Source organism: Oryx dammah, unplaced genomic scaffold (assembly GCF_014754425.2).
Source record: "Oryx dammah isolate SB20612 unplaced genomic scaffold, SCBI_Odam_1.1 HiC_scaffold_25, whole genome shotgun sequence".
NCBI classification, from domain to species: Eukaryota; Metazoa; Chordata; class Mammalia; order Artiodactyla; family Bovidae; genus Oryx; species Oryx dammah.
Window position 1 is genome coordinate 73,406,877 of NW_024070209.1, and position 20,171 is coordinate 73,427,047.

The 20,171-nt window shown below is 44.2% G+C and overlaps 1 protein-coding gene across 1 annotated transcript in view; it reads right to left on the bottom strand.

Moving 5' to 3' along the window:
• The window catches only part of EFR3B (EFR3 homolog B), a 96,124-nt gene that overhangs the window by 72,641 nt on the left and 3,312 nt on the right, over window positions 1-20,171 (bottom strand). The gene's annotated exons all lie outside the window — the stretch shown is intronic.

Sequence of the window (20,171 nt, forward strand, 5' to 3'; positions counted from 1 at the left end):
TTGGATATTTGCAATTCCCTCTTGCCTCAATTTTGCTTGTCTGCAAGCTTCGAGAAGGAAACGGCAACCCACTCCAGTATTGCTGGAGAGTCGGACACGACTGAGCGACTGACAACAACAGAGCCTGGTGAGCAGCGTTGCTCTCTCTGAGCCTCTGCTCCCTTTTCTGGGCTCACTTCACTCCTCTCTCCTTTCCCAGCTCTTTGCTGCACAGGGAACCACTCCCACTCCTGGCTGTGATGGGACATTTCTAATTTAAAGGATGCTATTTCAGCTTGAAATACTACTGGGAGAGGAAAAACTTGCTGTGGAATCTTTAATAACTTTTATTTCAGCACACTTTGAAAAGGGGGGTGGGGTGGGGGGAAGTATGGCGTGAGATAAACTGTGGCCTCCACAATGCGCAACGGCTTCTCGCCTCACTTTAATGTCACTGACTCCCAGCCATCCCTAGGCCTGGGCCTCCTTTCCCTCAATTAGAAAGTGACTCTGGTACAGGTCAGACAATGAGTCTTTGTTTTACTCATTGCTCAACACCCAGTATCAAATCCTAGCAAATACACAGATCTTTAAACCGAGTTATCTTATCAGTATATTTGTGTCCCGGGATGGTCTAGCAAACACGGTTCAGGAAATCTAACTGAATACGAGGCACTAAACATTCCAAATTGTCCAAGTCTGCACTGAACTCAGCTTGTAGATGGATGCTGTCTGTGCCTGTCATCCTCAAACTGTTATTAACGTCTCAGTATTTTCAGAGCTCATCACAGCCTGTTTGATAAAATCTAGGTTTCAGCTTCTCAGCATGGGGAGTAAAAACAAAGATCAGAGTAGAACACAGCTGCCAGCCTCCTACAAAAAAGTAATAATAATAACAAAGTCTCCCCAACACTGTCTCAGTTACGGGGGCTGGTAGGTCACATCAGCCCTGACCCTGTACGGCAGCCCAGGAGAACCAGTGCTGGGAGGTTCACAGATGGAATATCAGCACTTTTCCTCTCCTTGGCTCAGAAATTCCATTCTTAGTACTGGCACCTGCTCATATGTACAAGGAAGCAGATATGAATGAATTGGTGGCTTTGTTTGGAATAACCTAAATGTACCTCAATAGGGAAATGACTAAATAGACCAGGGAGCATTCATGCAACGGACACTGTGCAGCAGTTGAGATGAATAAAGCAGAGCTGAGAGCGCCACTATTATAGCTCTCCCTGATGTCATGTGTGCGAAACCCTCACTGGCCAAACCCTCACTGGTGCATGTGTAAATATGTGCGTGAAATACGCTGTGAATGCACAAAGAAAGACCTGTAAGGTCACACACAACAGGGTCATCAGTGTTACCTCCAGCGTGGAATGAGGAGATGAGGGAGACACCAGTCACTCGTGGTTATTTAAATCAAACAAAATTTAAAATTCAGTTCCTCAGACACACTAGCCACATTGTATGTGTCCAATAGCCACAGCTGGCTAGTGGCTACCTTATTGGACAGTGTAGATAAAGAACATTTGCATCATCTCACAAAGGTCCTTGAAAAGTTCTGATTTCAAGCTTTAGTTTTTATTTGAATTTGCTTCCCCAACAAAAAATATTTTATATTACTCCTCACTTAATTTAAAATAAATATAATTTTTAATATTTATCCCATTTTTTTCTTTGGGATGAAACTCCTCACAAAATCTGATGGGAATCATTTTCTGTTCAAAGATATGGAATCCAAACTTGCTCAGCTTGGTTCTCACTGGAGCTGATTAAAGACCTGGCATCATCTTATTTATTCATGCACACACCAGGCAAACAACACAAATGAATCGAGTCCATTGGACACAGATGGGGAAAAAAAACCAAAACCAGGATGCCCAAGTCCTCATCCCCTTGGGCATGCTCTCAAGCAGCCATAACAAGAGGACAAGAATCACTTGAGTCAGAGAGCCAGTGTGCTGGGACATCAGAGGGTGGAAGTGTCATTTCAGCTTAGGTGCTTCCCAACAGAAATGAGGAACAGATAAGATGGTGACAAAGAGAAGGGAGGGCCTTCCAGACAGGGGGAACAGCATCTGCAAAAGCTCGGAGGAGCCAAGTCCAAGTCCAAGAGAGCCTTTGAGAGAAGTCAGTAGACCAGTCTGTCCAGGGCTGTGTGACAGAGGCTGGGGTGTCAGGCAAGGGTCAGGTGGTGAGATGCCCCCGGATGCAGGGAAGCTGGGGTATCAGGGAAAGGCCAAGTGGTAAGATGCCCCCAGATGCCAGGCCGAGGGGGAGGACTGTCATTACACTAAATAACAACCAGGTCACCTTTTATTGTGCTTTACAATGCATAAGGAATCTACTTCCAGTGTCTAGATGATTGGGGCATGGCCAGGAAGTCACGAAGACTGTGACGGCCCTGGCAGAAGAGTAAGACAAGACTCTGAACAGGTGTGTGCAGCTGGAGGTGTGACACACGTGGGGGAGTCACACAGGGTGAGCCTGCAGTGCAGGCGGGCGGCACATATTCAGTCTCCGCCCAGTGGTGAAACAGAAATAAGTGGAAAGGGGAATCAGGAGGAAGCAGAGGCTTCTGATGGGGGTCTCACCAGCCCCAGAGCCGAGGGATGACATTTGGGAGCAGGACCAGAGATGGGGTGGGTGGAACGCAGGCTAACCTCAGCCTCTCTCCCTTCCTTTGCACAAGAGGGCCACCAAACAGAGCTGACAGCTGAAGGGGGAGTGGAGGGGCTTCCTAGGAGCCATGTTAGAGACAGAAATGGCCGGGCCTCTTGGCTTTGGCACAGCATCCACCATCACAGAGGGAGGCGAGGAACACAGAGGGCACCAGGCCACTGCAGTCTGGGGCAGAGAGTGAGTTTCGAAAAGTGAAAAAAGTCCAGAGAGGAAAGGAAAAAAAAAAAAACCAGTGGAAACTGAGAAGGCAAAGGCAAAGGGCCCAGCAATCAGGCCTCAACTGGTGATCTTCCAGACAGGTTTTCAGTAGAGTTGACCTCAGAATCTCAAATAAAATGAGCCAAGTGGGGAATTACTTTTTTTTTTTTTTTAATATTTATTTATTTGGCTGTTCTGGGTCTTAGTTGAGGCATGCAGGATCTAGTTTCCTGACTGAGGATCGAATCCAGGCTCTGTTGCATTGAGAGCCCGGAGTCTAAGCCATTGGACCACCAGGGAATTCCCGAAATGACTATTAAGGGAAGAGAACAGGTAATCTCAGCTTCCATCACTGCTGGTTTAGAAGCATCGGGAAATATTATATGAAACATTGATTTAAAAATACCACCACTGACAGTGCTTGGTCTGCCTCTATGTGGTTCATGGGAACACAGGGCTTTGGAGGCTCAGCCCTTATCAGGTGTGAATAATTGAGGAAATCCAGGCTGCCTCCAAGATCAGCAGCAGCACAGGCCCCAGGGCTGAGGGTAAACTTCTGAAGTGGCTTTGAGACCTTCTGCTTCCACTGTGGCCTTAGGACCCTGGAGCTATTTTTATAGCTTTGATGATAGAATTACTGCTAACAGAGCATTGTTGGCATTTTATAATTTAATTGGTACTTACTTTATAAACTTCATCAGTATAAGCAGTATATTGGTTACATATATGGAAGGACGTACTTTGTGGGCCTTTAAAACTGAGTGAATCCAAATAAATGAGATCAAGGCGGGTGGGGTGGGGTGGGGGTTAATAATGCTTTTGTACATAGCTGTCTGTAAGGTGTTCTGAGCTCATGATAAGAATTTGTTCATCTGAAATTTATCCATCTGGATATCTACAACTCAGCACATTGAAGCATTCACTTTTTTTTTTTTCTAAGAACATAGAAACTATGGGGTTAAGAAGCCTTCTGAAGGATAACTCATGCCCTCAAAGAGTCTGCAGCTCAGGGAGTAGAATCCATTACGTGAAAACAATACAGTGTTAGAAATTTCACTGCTGATTTGGTTTAAGTTTGGAGCTAAGAACCATACACCAGGACTCGGGATTTACTATTTATGCTTTCCCCATTCCCATGATATTTATATGTCCAGTTTCCTACTATGGTCACCAGGCAGCCTATAAAAAGTAAGGTTACTCACCTCTATCTTTCCAACTGAATGCACCGTATCAAATATAGAAACCGGAGGAAGCTTCATTGTTACGGAGCCAAAATGATTGAGAGCAAGAGTGAGTGCTTTAAATATACAGATGAACTAACAGATTTAAGACACAGACTCTTAAAGGCTAAGATTCCAAGATCAATCATTCAAAAGTCCAAATATATAATCAGAGAGTCTGTCACAGCATGAGCAGTGGTGCTGGAACACAAAACAGGCACTGTGCCCGGAGCTGCTAAAAGATAAAGCAGGACCATGGGGTGACTCTGGCGCCAGAGGGGAGTTTCAGAAGCAACACTTCTGAAATGCAAAACAGGGTTAGGAGCAAGCACCAGAATTCTGCAAAAAAAAACAAAAAACAAGTGCTAGGTTGAGCCACACTAAAACTGCCACGTAAGCAGCAGTCCAAGCACAGCCAAGACCCATTTTTAATGACGCAGTTCGAGTGCACATGGGCCTACTGGGTATATACCTGCATGAAGAAGAGTATCCCTCCAGCAGTGCCTGCCCACATTGCAAGAAGCAAAAAAGCAGACTGTGTGCAAAAGCAGCTGAGCAGGCTGGGTCCTGAAAGCCGAAACCCAGCTGGCCAGGGACAGCTTCTTAAAAAGTTCTGAATGAGGGGTGGCGATTACATTCTCTAAATCAGACCCTCAGCCTCTGGAGGGGTGGCTCTGTTACTGCTATGTTGTCATTAAAAAAGATCTGTTGATAGTAAAATATGTATTATGACCTCTCCTATTAACATCTACATTGGCTAACAATAAGCTCGCGCTTTGCATCTGGAACAGTTAAGAGGGTTGAATGAATTATTTTATTCAATCCTCCCAACAACACTGAGGTGGGATCTATGTCCCCATTTTACAGATGAGCAAAACAAGACTTAGCACAGTTGAAAAACTTATCCAAAATCACACAACTGTTACCTGGGATAGTGGGATTCAAATCCAGACCTATCTGACTATAGTGTTTTCACACTTCGCCCCAGGGCTGCAAAGGAGATACTGAGATTTATCCACTTTCATGTGCCATTAGAAAAAAGAAAAAATCCAATTTTAGCTAGGGAGATGTAGATCTTTGTGCAGAGGCGTCACAAGCCAGCACAATGTTAAGAAACAGGTGAATAATAAGGCTATTAAAAGGCTATGCATTTTTAGGAGAATGACATCCCTGGAAGGTCACAGAAGCTCCAAGGAAGAAATGGGAAAATCAGTCCTGCACAAACACCCAGCCCTGCTTAGCCATTGGCCGTGTCTGTGCTGATGCTGAGACAGGGCTGCAGGCCTGGTCAAGCCGGCCTATGTTCTGTCTTTAAGGTCCAGAGAGATTCAGCAATGCCATTGGCAATGCTCAAAAGGCCTTGCACCAGATGGCTCTTTTTACAGGCTCTCTGCCCACTGCCCAGCCGGCTCCATCAGCCTCCCAGCTGCCAACGCCAGGCTGGACTTCCTGGGTCAGCTTCTTCCACTGTCTGCTCAGTATGTAAGTTTTTCAGCAGTGTGAGCCCCAACCAGCAGCTCTCAATGAGCGCTTTCACTGGGGTGCTGGGGACCCTGCTGGGCTTCGGGTAAGAGCTCGGTGCTGGCTGACGCAGATCCCTGGCTGTCTTCTGGCACACCAACTGCCAGCGATGCGAAACAGACCCGTGATTGTTTGCATGCCTCTTTTCTTTCCCTGGCTTTCCTGCTGTCTTATTGCAACATAATTCACACGCAGTAGATGCACAGATCTTACCAGATCAGTGCTGAGAGTCTCAACAACTGTTTGTACGCTTGTGTAACCACCGCCCAAATAAGAGAGAAAACTTTGGGATGTCCTCAAAGAGTTCTCTTTTCCAGCCAACCCCTGCACCCAACCACTATCTGATTTCTAACTTCTATCAGCATTGATTTGTTTTTGCATGTATTCTTGCCTAATCAGAGATCCAACTGCCAACATCCACAGGATCATAGGAAAGGCAAGAGAACTCCAGAAAACATCTACTTCTGCTTCATTGACTACGCTAAATCCTTTAACTATGTAGATCACAACAAACTGTGGAAAATTCTGAAAGAGATGGGAATACCAGACCACCTTACCTGCCTCCTGAGAAATCTGTATGCATGTCAAGAAGAAACAGTTAGAACTGGACATGGAACAATGGACTGGTTCCAAATTGGGAAAGAAGTACATCAAGGCTGTATATTGCCCACCTTGCTTATTTAACTTAGATAAAGAGTACATCATGTGAAATGCTGGATTGGATGAAGCACAAGCTAGAATCAAGATTGTGGGGAGAAATATCAATAATCTCAGATATGCAGATGACACGACACTTACGGCAGAAAGCGAAGAACTGAAGAGCCTCTTGATGAAAGTGAAAGAGGAGAGTGAAAAAGCTGGTTTAAAACTCAACATTCAGAAACTAATATCATGGCATCTGGTCCCATCACTTCATGGCAAATAGATGGGGAAACAGTGGAAACAGTGACAAATTTTATTTTCTTGGGCTCCAAAATCACAGCAGATGGTGACTGTGGCCATGAAATAAAAGGATGCTTGCTCCTTGGAAGAAAAGCTATGATCAAACTAGACAGTGTATTAAAAAGCAGAGACATTACTTGCTGACAAAGGTCTGTCTAGTCATAGCTATGGTTTATCCAGTAGTCATGTATGGATGTGCAAGTTGGACTATAAAGGAAGCTGAGTGCCGAAGAATTGATGCTTTGAACTGTGGTGTTGGAGAAGACTCTTGAGAGTCACTTGGACAGTAAGGAGACCCAACCAGTCCATCCTGAAAGAAATCAGTCCTGAATATTCATCAGAAAGACTGATGTTGAAGCTGAAAGTCTAATAATTTGGCCACCTGATGCGAAGAACTGACTCATTGGAAAAGACCCTCATGCTGGGAAAGATTGCAGGCAGGAGGTGAAGGGGACAACAGAGGATGAGATGGTTGGATGGCATCACCGACTCGATGGACATGAGTTTGAGTGAGCTCTGAGAGTTGGTGATGGACAGGGAGGCCTGGCATGCTGCAGTCCATGGGGTTGCAAAGAGTCAGACATGACTGACTGACTGAACTGAACTTGCTTAATTATATCTAAAACATAATTAGAAGATGTTTGATAACGAGCCACAGGCCTTTGATGATGAAAAACACTTTGGATCATAACTATGATCTGCCATTAAAAGACATTCTCATTATATAACATGTGAAAAATATAAAATAAGGGGGTTTGTATGTGTGTGTTTTATTTTATTAAAAAAATTTTAATGGAGCATAGTTGACTTACAATTTTGTATTAGTTTCAGGTATACAGGAAAGTGAATCAGTTACACACACACATACACACACACACATATCCACTCTTTTTTTAGATTCTTTTCCCATATGGACCATTACAAAGTATTGAACAGAGTTCCCTGTGCTCTACAGTAGGTCCTTATTAGGTATCTATTTTAAATAGTTTGCATATGTCCATCCCAATCTCTCAATTTATTCCTCCCCCCATTTATCCCCTGCTAGCCTAAGTTTGCTTTCTATATCTGTGACTCTTTTAAAAACTCTTATAAACTCTTCTAAAAACTTTCAAAAATTAAAAACAGAGCTACCATATGATCCAGTAATTCCACCCCTAGATATATACCAAAAGGTTTTAAAAGAGTTTAAAAATCACCTGGGATCCTATCACCCAGAAATAACCACTATTAGTATTCTAGTGGGTTTCTTTCAGGGCTAGTACACATGCATTGATGACAGGTTCTCTAGCGTGGCATTAGCTTTTTTTGTAAATAAATAAAGCTTGTTGCTGCTGATCTCAGAGCAGGTCATTTGGAGTTGCCTGTGTAAGAGACAGCTCCACCAAAAATCAATCTGCAATTTCAAGCACCAACTCTTGTGGTTCACTTGGGGCCAATATCTGAATTCACTGCTTGTTTTCTTCGGTGGGATATGTCTGACACTCTTTTTCCCACTGGCAGTCATATGACCTCTCCTGGTACCTCAATTTTACTTCTCAGAAGGACAGTGGCTAGCTCCTTGAGATATACCTTGAGCTATATCTCTACAATGTGAATAATGCATTTGCCATTAAATCAGACCATCTATGGGCTTCCCAGGTGGCACTGTTGGTAAAGAACCCCCCTGCCAATGCAGGAGACAGAGGAGATGCAGGTTTGATCCCTAGGTTGGGAAGATCCCCTAGAGGAGGAAATGGCAGCCCACTCCAGTATTCTTGCCTGGAGAATCCCATGGATAGAGGAGCATAGTGGGCTACAGTCCATAGGGTCACACTGACTCAGACACGGCTGAAGCGACATAGCACACACACAGATCATCTCCAACAAAATCTCCAAACTGAACACTCATTTCTCTAGCTACTTTCATAAGAATGCAGCCATAGACATGCCCTTGATATTATATAGATTTCCTTTGAAAGATGGTACTTTAATAACATTCTTAATTTTAAGTTGGAGGAGTTTCCTAAGGATCCCAAGAATATGATGGTGTTAATTGCTGAGTCTTCTTTTATATACATCCCAAGCAACAAGGTAACCAATGCTAGGTCATCTTCCCAGCATGAATTATGCTCCAGAACTCTTTTCATCTTGCAAAACACTGTACCCATTAAACAACTCTCCACACCCCATACCCTCCACCCCTGGTGACCTCTGTTCTACCTCCTGTCCATGAAGCTGACTGCTCTAGGTATCTCACATGAATGAAATCACACACAGTGTGTCATTTTGTGACTGGTTTACTTCACTTAGCACAACGCCCTTGGGGTTTATCCCTTTCATTGCACGTGTCAGGATTCCCTTCCTTTTCAAGGCTAAATAATATTCCACTGAATGTGTATACCACATTTTGTTTATCCATTCATCTGTCTAGATATATTTAGCTAGCTTCCACTTTCGGCTGTTTCTCATGATGCTGCTGTGGGCATGGGGGGTACTGTATCTTTTTGAGGCCCTGCTTTTGCTTTTTTGGGTACATATCTAGGGATGGAGTTACTGGATCATATGGTAGTTCTGTTTTTAATTTTTTTCAAAAACTGCCATACCATTTTCCATTGTGGAAATTATTTCCATCTTACATTCCCACTGGAAGTGCACAGGATTCCAATTTCTGTACACATTCATCAACACTTGTTATTTCCAGCTTTTTAAAAAAATATATAATAGCCATCTTAATCAGTGTGGAGTGGCATCTCACTGTGGTTTTGATTTGCATTTCCCTAATAATTAGTGATATGGAGCATCTTTTCATGTATTTGTTGGCCATTTATATATTGTCTTTGAAGAAATGTCTGCTGCTGCTGCTGCTAAGTCGCTTCAGTCGTGTCTGACTCTGTGCAACCACATGATGGCAGCCCACCAGGCTCCTCTGTCCCTGGGATTCTCCAGGCAAGAATATTGGAGTGGGCTGCCATTTCCTTCTCCAATGTATGAAAGTGAAAGTGAAAGTGAAGTCACTCAGTCCTGTCCGACTTGTCTATTCAAGTCCTATTCCCATTTTTAACCAAGTTGTTTTTCTTTTGCTGAGTTGTAGGCAGTCTTTATATATTCTGGATAGAATTCCCTTATCAGATACAGGATTTGCAAATATTTTCTGGGTTGCCATTCCATGGGCTTCCTTGTCACTCTGTTGATGGTGTCCTTTGGTACATCAAAGTTTTAAATTTTTATGTAGTCCAATTAATAATGGTGTTTTAAATAAGAATACATTTGGACTAGAAGAAAAAAGTGTTGGAAAAAAATCTAGACCTGGGTTTTTTCTTAGTTATGCCGCTTAATGAGCTGGATGACCCTGGACAAGGCATTTAATTTCTCTGAACTTCATTATCCTTCTTTGAAGATTGTGTCTGTTAGTCACTCAATCATGTCCAACTCCTTGTGACCCCATGGACTGTAGCCTGCCAGGCTCCTCTGTCCATGGGATTTTCCAGGCAAGAATACTGGAGTGGATTGCCATTTCCTTCTCTAAGGGATCTTCCCAACCCAGAGACTGAACCTGGTCTCCTGCATTGCAGGCAAAGTCTTTACCATCTGAGCCACCAGGGAAGCCCTATATGAAGATGGGAGAGGGGAAAAGAATATCTACCACATAAGGCTTTTGTGAAATATGAATGCACACAGAGCAAGAATCAGAGTGCCCAGCACTTGGAAGACACATGCCTCTTCTCCACGCCTACCCCAGCATACTTGTCAGCAAGTATCAATTCATTCAACGGGACCCCACGACAGGCACTGTTTGAATTAACAAAGGGATCATTATCCTGGTCTTATCAATGAGGGAATGGGTGGATGGCCAGGTTACCTAAAGAACCCAAGACCACAGCGCCTATACAGTTACCACTTAGATCTTCTGCTATGGGTGTACCCCTCACTCCTGGTCCCTGCTGTCTCACTCACAGGACAGACCAGTTGCCCCAACCCCAGTGCAGACATAAGAACTGGGAAACCCTTAAAGACCATCCAGTCCAGCTCTCCCAACTTACAGATGAGAGAATATGAGGGAGGTTGAGAATCTTGCCCAGATTCACACAGCAACATTGCCTGAGTCACCCTGCCGGCCAACCCTCCCTGCCAGCGCGGCAATGAATGCCCTCGAGAGAGCAGAAGGGAGGCCTTGTTCCAGGTCCAGCACCACCCACTCCTCCCCGGAACGCTCAGCCCTGTTCTCCTCTGACAGTGTTGTCTGGGGGAGAATAGGACATTCTCAGCAGTGCTGGGGAATAAAATAGCTTTGGGGGTGAAATTTCTCAAGACAGACAGACAACTGGACATGTTTATTTAGCAGCCCCTGGGTCCAGGCCTGCTAGGAGGGCCAGGCCTCTCTCGGGGGTTGAGGAAAACAATAGGATGATGCTGGTATTTTTTCCCCTTCCTACCCTGCTGTATAAGCCCCCAGCCAAGGTCAGCACACCAATTATTGCAGGTGCCCTTGCATTCCAGCCTTGAGACGGAAGGAGCACAAGGGAGCAGAGTGCTTTATCTGGGAACATTCTGGCCAATGCTTCCAAGCAATGAGAAACAGACATTTCATTGCTTTTGCTTCAAAAGGCCTTTTCATCTTTCTTGTTTTGTGAAGGAATAATGCACAGATGATATGAATGGAAATCAAAATAAAGATTTGCCCATAATTATGCCACTAAGTAACTTTGCTTTTTGAAGAAAATGATTGTACCATTTATTCTGAGATCCACAAACCAAGAAAGAAATGTGTAGGAATGACTCTCTAACTGCCTTAACCATCTCATCAGTAGGCCAAGTGGCTATTTCTCATGACTAACGCCATTAAAATCTGGAGGAAAAGCCAAGTGGTTATATTCTGGCATATTCTTTATTCTATAAAGAATATTTTATTCTATACAAAATTATGATCTATGCAGGAAGGCATAGTAAGATGATAACATATTATTGTCTCTGACCTTGGAGAGATTCCTCAGCCCTGGTTTCTTGGAAACCTGGATTGCCACATGTGTATGTATAGTTGGATGAATGACACATATAACTATTTTATAGTTCAATGCAAATATCTGAGCTCTTACTACATACCAGAGATTTCCCCTAGGTGCCAGGAAAAACAAAGATTAAGATAGAGGTTGTGTCCTCAAGAGGTTCACAGATCTACTGTGTAAAGAAATAAATGACATTTAGTGTGACAAATACATGATAAAAATAACAGCAAAGTATAAGATACAGTTGGGGACACAAAGAGGGCTTGGCAGAGGCTGCAGAGCTCTGAATTTTTTCAGCATCCATCCTGTATGATTCAGCTCCAGGAGCACCTCCCGCACAAGTAGTGAGAGGCTAGGAGTGATGCTAGGAATGCATCGCTTTATTACAAGCAGGGCCTTTCTACAGATCTTCACTGAAGATCTTTATAGATGTGCTTGTACCTTAGAGGTTCTGATTTATAAATGCTATTTCACATACCATTCACCTAAAAACAAAGTTGGGACATGGAGAGAAGTCTTTCTGAATAGTTATGATGAAGCTTGGAGCCCTACCAAGCTACCAATCTCCTGGTTCCCAGGTGCTTGAATTTACCTGAGTAATTCTGTAGGGTAAGAAAAAAGTTGGCATTTGAGCCCAGAAATCCTAATTCTCAGATTTATAGGCAGACTTCAGGATGTGCATTAGGGCACTGAGCTTCCAAGTCCTCACCAGGCGCCCATATTCCTAGATGTAAAGCCACAGCTAAACTACGTACAGGCTACTGAAATATTCTGTTTAGAATTCTCTTGTGGGGAACTGTACTGTTTGGCATAAGACACTTGTCAACGCCATCAGGTACAAAAGCAGTGTTTTAATTTCACATGCAGTTCTGTGAACACTTGCTTAGGAGACAGTGGAGAGAATGAACTTCACCCAGCTGCGTGACCTTGGCCAGATGATTGGTCTTCCGAATCTCTAGGTCCCCAGCTCAGCCACTGACTTAATGAAGTCCATCACCATGACGGTTGTTCTGAGTGCTTATACTGCACAAAATGACTAAACATCGCTACAGTTTAGTAACGCATAAGGATTTAGCATGTTCTGAGGACTTAGATGAAGATGTCATTCCTGTCCTCTTTGTGGTCTAAGAGATTTTCTCATCTTTCTGGTACAGAGATGAGAGGGACACAGTCTTGGCCCACCAATCTGCAGATGGTCCTCCAGGAGACAAATAAGTGCTCAACAGAATAGGTGTTATATCCCCTCTCAGGGCTCCCCTCTGGCAGGCTGACTTCCCAGAGTCAGGGGCTCAGCTTGCCAATTCTGCAGCAGCTCTTGGGTTTGCATTTTTATTACCCAAAACTTCTGTCTAAGGATTTTAACAAATACAGCCGAAGTATGACATATGTATCCTCGTAAGCAGGGATTGTCACTGTTTCTAGAGAGGGCATGGCCATGCCCCAGAAGAATCCACAAGAATTGCTCAGATGGTGATAATATTCCCCTTCATAGGTACCATGTTTTGTAAAGTAAGTACCTGTACAGGGACATTTTCTCATTTGACCCCTCTCTCAGGTGTTGCTACCGGTAAAGAACCTGCCTGTCAATGCAGGAGATGTAAGAGATGAGGGTTCCATTCCTGGGTCAGGAAGATCCCCTGGAGGAGGGCATGGCAACCCACTCCAGAATTCTTGCCTGGAGAATCCCATGGACAAAGGCACCTGGTGGGCTACAGTCAATGGGGCCGCAAAGGGTTGGACACGTACATGACTGAAGTGACTTAGCATGCAGCATGCCCATACAAAGCAAATTAATTATCCCCATTGTTATTGGGGAGGAAATATGCTCAGAGAGAAGAACTAGGCACCTATGGCTTGCAGGTCGCCAATGGGGACTTGGACCACCATCCCTCTCTCACACACACAGCCAAGTCCCAACCCTGCCTCTCAGAGGCAGAAATCACTGCTTCTAGACTGGATGGGCCTGAAGATGTAGGGAAGGAGTTCTAAATTCATGGACAAACTATCAGAAAAGCAGAAGCTCCTCCCATGAACGAACGTCTCAATCTCTAGAGTCTTTCTCGGTTCTCCAAGCCCTGACCATGGACCATGTTGTTAAGAACACTGCAAAGCAGGCATATGTGTGACTCAGTGCTGGCTGACAGCCCCACCCTGTCTGCCCATCTCTCTCTCTCTTTTTTTTTTCGGATCATTAATTTTATTTTATTTTTTAATTGAAGGATAATTGCTTTACAGAATTTTGTTGTTTGCTGTCCAACCTCAACGTGAATAAGCCATAGGTATACATATACCCCCTTCTCTCTCTCTTTCGAGAGGCAGTCCATGCTCCCGTTTTTCATGACATCCCTGGCATTTGCCTTCTGTCTTCCACTCTCACCAAATTACTCTCCTGACTCCTCTCTTCCTTGCCCTTTCCTCATCTAGGTCCCAAGACTCTTCCTGGGGCCCTTTCTCTCTCCAACAAAGTAAACAGTCATAAAGCAGGTGGGCAGGCTGCCAAGAAGCAGAGGCTCCAACCAGAAGTGACAGCTCCCAGCTTCTCTGCTGACTGGCCTGTAACCAACCAGAAGGCATGTCCCCCCAGGAGTTCATGTCTGTTGTGTGCACTCTCCTCTCTCCCCAGATTAACATGTGCCACTCTCTGTGGTGCAGGAATCTGCAAAGGGAAGACCCATATTCTCTGAAACATTTGGAATATTCTAGGGACAGCAGTGTAGGAGTAGGGGTGGGGTGAGCCCACAGTCTGGAGTTGGAATGCGGAGGTTCAAATCCCAGTGCAAACACATAAGTGTGCAGCCACAGGTGGGTAACTAAAACTCTCAGCATCTCAATTTTCTCATTTCTAAAATGAGGATAATAATTCCCAATCCCCAGAATTTGGGGAGGATTACTCTGATGCTCAGAGGGACTGGGGGTAGGAGGAGAAGGGGACGACCGAGGATGAGATGGCTGGATGGCATCAGCGCCTCGATGGACATGAGTTTGAGTGAACTCCGGGAGTAGGTGATGGACAGGGAGGCCTGGCGTGCTGCAATTCATGGGGTCACAAAGAGTCAGACACGACTGAGCGACTGAACTGAACTGAAAATCAAAAAGTGCTTTCAAATTCTGATGCTAGAGAAGACTGCTGGAAGTCTTTCAGACTGCAAGGAGATCAAACCAGTCAATCCTAAAGGAAGTCAACCCTGAATATCTGGAAATCAACCCTGGAAGGACTTATGCTGAGGCTGAAGCTCCAATACTTTGGCCACCTGGTGAGAAGAGCTGACTCATTGGAAAAGACCCTGATTCTGGGAAAGACTGAAGGAAAAGGAGAAGGGTGCAGTAGAGGATGAGGTGGTTAGATAACATCACCAACTCAATGGACACGTATTTGAGCAAACTCTGGGAGATAGTGGAGGACAGAGGAGCCTGGCGTGCTGCAATCCATGGGGTCACAAAGAGTCAGAAATGACTTATCCACTGAACAACAAAAAAAATCAGTAAATACTTAGAAAGTGCTTAGACTACTGCTTGGCACATAGTGGTGCCCAATGAATGGAAACGAAGTTATAAAGAGATAAATTTTAGAAAAGACCTCTAGCTCAGGGTTCATTCATTCAACAAGGATGAAAGAGCAGGTTTTTGAGCATCTGCTCTTTACCAGGCAGTGATCTGTGCCCTAAAGATGTAGTAGGGAACAAGAGAAGTGAACTGTGGGAAACACAGACAAGAGGAATATTAGACTGTGGTCAATGGCTGTGCAGTGAATTAAAATATAGTAAGTCCCCTACATACAAGTGAGTTTGGTTCAAAGAGCAAGTTCATAAGTCCAACAAAGTTAGCCTAGGCACCTAACTAACACAACTGGCTATGTAGTACTGTATTGTAATAGGTTTCTAATAATTCTCACATAAATAATACATAAAACACAAACATAAAAAATAAACATTTTAAATCTTAGAGTACAGAACCTTGAAAAGTACAGTAGTATAGTACAACAGCTGGCATCCAGGAGCTGGCTTCGAGTGAACAGGCAAGAAGAGTTACTGAATGGAGGAGGTGGGAAATGGTTGAGCTGAAGGATCGTCAGCAAAAGGAGGTGGAGGGAAAGTGGCAATTTAACTCATGACATGATGACACGGGTTCAGGTTCCTTGCTGGAACCAGATACACGTTTGCATCTTTGAAAGTTTGCAACTTGAAGGTTCATAGGTAGGGGACTTACTGTAAGGCAAGAGAATGAGAGGGATAGACAGCTTCCATGGATTGTAGAGGCAAGAATAGCTTCTCCAGGGAGCAAATTCTCAAAAGACATGCGGAGTGACATTCATCCATGGAGGGAGAAAATAACATCCACAGCTTCAAAGGTGGGCAAGAGCCTTGGCAAGTCCTGGCTTATCTGAACTAGGAAGGAAGCCACGAGCAGAGTCTGCGGCAATTTCTGAGGTAGGAGTCAGAACCCACAAACTCCAATTTGGACCAGTCTTCATACTCTACCAGGGGCTTCCCTTGTGGCTCAGCAGGTAAAGAATCTGCCTGCAATGTGGGACACCTGGGTTCAATCCTTGGATTGGGAAGAGCCCTTGGAGAAGGAAAAGGCTACCTACTCCAGTATTGTGGCCTGGAGAATTCCATGGACTATAGAGTCTATGGAGTTGCAAAGAGTCGGACACGACTGAGCGACTTTCTCTTTCTTTCTTTTCTTTCATACTCTACAAACTGGGATACAGCCAATGAGGGGAACTATATTTTCAAAGGAAAAATAGAATTTAGGTCAATACTTTTGAAATATCTCCTCCTTAAGGAGGAACTCGGGGAGGAATTTATCTTAGCACCTCAAAAAGCTGTATTTGTCCTAGACAATTGCATTTTTAAAAGTTTTATAGATGCCATGAGTTTTGCAAATGACTTTTCTCTTGTGAGCTACAGGAAGCTCAAAACTAAATTTGCAACAGGGCTAGGTGGTAGGTACTTTTTCCCTGATATGACTTTATTTCTGGCTTTTTTCCCTCTGTTTTACTCTTAGGTTTTCTTTGAGTTGATCTCTTTATTTATTGTAGCACAGGTGTGTGTGTGTGTGCATGTGTAAAATATATGCTCCAAATCCTCTTTAGTACTAGCTGCTGCTGCTGCTGCTAAGTCGCTTCAGTCGTGTCCGACTCTGTGCGACCTCATAGATGGCAGCCCACCAGGCTCCCCCGTCCTTGGGATTCTCCAGGCAAGAACACTGGAGTGGGTTGCCATTTCCTTCTCCAATGTATGAAAGTGGAAAGTGAAAGTGAAGTCGCTCAGTCCTGTCCGACTCTTAGCGACCCCATGGACTGCAGCCTACCAGGCACCTCCATCTATGGGATTTTCCAGGCAAGAGTACTGGAGTGGGTTGCCATTGCCTTCTCCATAGTACTAGCTAGGTTACAATAAATGTACTGTTTGAAGTAATTTAGCACCTATTTCAAAATAAACAAACTATTTTTTATATCTTCTTATAGAACCCACATTTTATGTGCCATGGGAATTTTTAAAGTTTCAGTTCACCTTATCCCCACCTGCGCCCACTCCCACCCACCCACTCCCATCACTATTTTTTTTAAGGGGCAAACATCTTCTACTACATATGCACAGTTGTAACTGGTCCAAAACTTTCTCACTCCTGCAGCTGTAACATCTCTCTCCCTCTTTTCTTCATCTTCCCGTCATCCCCCACTCCCCGCCCACATATATTCTGCACAGTGCCCCCTAGTTTTCATTTCTTTAAAGCATCAGTTGAGCAAAAGCAGCCATTTGACAGTTTCAAACTCTTCCCTGGCTCCTTCTGCTCATAGGGATACGTGAAAACTCCTTATCCTGACAAAATCTCCTTCTCATCACACACTTCGTCACCTAAACTCTGCCCAATCCCAGGTAGCTCCCCTAACTGCCCCTGGATATGTCTTTTCTTTCCCTGCCTCTGTGCAATGACACGGCTCTGTCTACCTGGCACGCCTACCCCCACCCCTGGGGACCCATCCTCACAGCCCTCAAAACCGCACACAAATGCTTGCTGTCCTCTGAAGCTCTCCTAATGGCTCCACCTCCCAGGGGTCTCTTCCAAATCAAAATATTGCTGGCTGACTATTGAAGAGTAACTCCATTCCACCTTGCAAAACTATGTAATTTTACTGACCCTGTCTCTGTATTGTTTAATTTTTTGCAGGTCTTTACAACTCGTTTGCCCACTGGAATTGGCATCTTTTTGATGCTCTGTGTAGTATCATATAAAATTGATACTCCACAAATAATTGACAGTTCGTGTCTCTTTCCCTTCAAAATACAAAGCACAAAGCAAATGACAGACAAAAGGTTAAATCCTCAATAAACCAGTCATATTCATATGATAATTCACTAAAATGCAAAAGGTTAGAAAACATAGGAAGTGTTTAACTTCACTAGTAATAAAGAATACAAGTTAAAATGTTGTTTGCTATCAAATTAACAAAGATAAGGAAAAAAATCTCAATCTTTAAAGATTTTGAGAGTGAAAGGAGTTAGGTACTGTCATAACTGAGGGTGTAATCAATACAAATTGAAAACAATTTGACAATATGTAAAAGCTTTAAGTGTCTATACACATTGGTGTGTGCATTCATGCACGCAAGCTAAGTCGCTTCAGTCGTGTCTGACTCTTTGCAACCCCACGGACTATAGCCTGCCAGACTCCTCTGTCCATGGGATTCTCCAGGCAAGGATACTGGAATGGGTTGCCATGCCCTCCTCCAGGGGATCTTCTCAACCCAGGGATCTAACTCACATCTCCTGCAGTTTTTGCATTGCAGGCAGATTCTTTACTGCTGAGCCACGGGGGAAGCCCCAACTCACTGGAGTGTTAGGGACATATTCCAAAGTCCAGAGAAAGCCCTGGGCACCAGGGACTCCTCCCAGGGTTATAATACTGAATCTTTATGAATAACTTAAATGTACAATAAGGAAATTATATGTCCATTAAGTGGACTGTTACAGGGCATTAAAAATGGCAGCCAATGATTCTGTGTTAACTTGGGGCTGGGGGAATGCTTATATATAAAATTAAGTAGAAAAAAATAAAATACCAGATTATAAGAAATGAATAATTCTAACCACATAAACAAATGCATGAAAGAAAAGATATCAAAACAGTAAAAGCAGTTATACTTGCTTATAGTTTATTGTGCTTTCCAGGTTTTCCAGAAATATTGGATGACTACCGGAGCGGGGTGTGGAAAAGATGCTTTTCTTTCTTTTTTGGCAGTGTGCCGTGGCTTGCAGGATCTTAGTTTTCTGACCAGGGATCAAATCCGTTCCCACCCCCACCCCCACATCCCGCAGTGAAGTGCAGAGTCCAAACCACTGGATTACCAGGGAATTCCCAAAAGATGCTTTTCAAGTAGATTTTTCTTTTCTTTATACCAGGAACAGCATCACAAGCACTGTTATTGAGCTTTGAGACATAAGTTTTCATTTATTTTATTTTTGCACCTGTTTTAAAACTAAGAAACAGAGAGACGAGAGAAAGTTGAAGAAAGGGAAGGAGAGAGAGTGTGAGAGCAGCTCTCTGACCCTGATTAATCCTTGCCATGAAACAAGCATTGTCATCTTGGAGAGGCAGGAGACAGGCTCAGAAAGTCAAGTTCAAGGTTACCTGAGGGGCAGAGGCGCCATCACAACCAGGCTACTATGCCAGGATCAGGCAAGAGAAAGAGAAAAGAAAGGGCAAGGCAGGTGAGCACAAAATCTCAGGGGTAATTTATAGAACAGTATAAAAGGGTGGTTCTAGTGGGTAAGATTGCAGGTGGTTTTTTTCCCCTCCTCATTTTTCTAGGTTTTCCATAAAGTGATATGAACTTTTTGTTTTTATTTACGTGCAAGAAGAAAACTGCAACCATTTGAAATCACTGAACTGTGAGCAACAAGAGGGAAAATAGGCTCCACTCATCCCGAATCCCCTCCTAAGGGGAACACAAGGGTCGGAGGGAAAGGGGGCAGTAGTCTCACAACCCTGACTTGAACCATATGCTGCACCATGGGGCCGCCTCAGGATTCAGGGGACGAGGGTGGAGCGTGTGTGCCTATGTGCATGTTGTGGGAGTCTCCTGTGATGAGGAGCAGCAGGATCCATGGAGCTGTCTGCAAAGGCGAGCTGCTGTGTCACAGGTGGAGTCAGCCGCCCCCCCTTGCAGGTCTCCTCACCATCCACAAGTCACACACAAGCACTCTATAAGGCACATTTACAGGAAGCTGTGTGCCATGGCTGTTTTCCCCATGGTCAGCTTTCTGGATCACAAAGCATGAAGAAAGGCATGTGCTGGGGATGGGGCAGCACCTAGAGGTGAGGAGGGGTTCGTTAGGGCAGCTTTAGTTTTAGGGGGATGGGGCCACCCAGACAGGGGTTCTGGGAAAAGCCATCCCAATTGTCTCCATGTCCAGCTGCCCTGATTCTGAGGGCAGCATTTCTTAGAGAGCTTGGCCTCACCTCGGGGGTCAGTAGGGGGCTTCTAGGTAAGACCACTGTGGCTTCATCCCCAGGGAAAGGGTTAGGGAAACTTTTAATTATGTAATTCTAACATATACCCACACACAGAAAAACCTAATGGGAATCCATTTTTTGCAGAGTATTTGCCCACAGTCTTCCCACCCAAGTATAAAGTACTTTT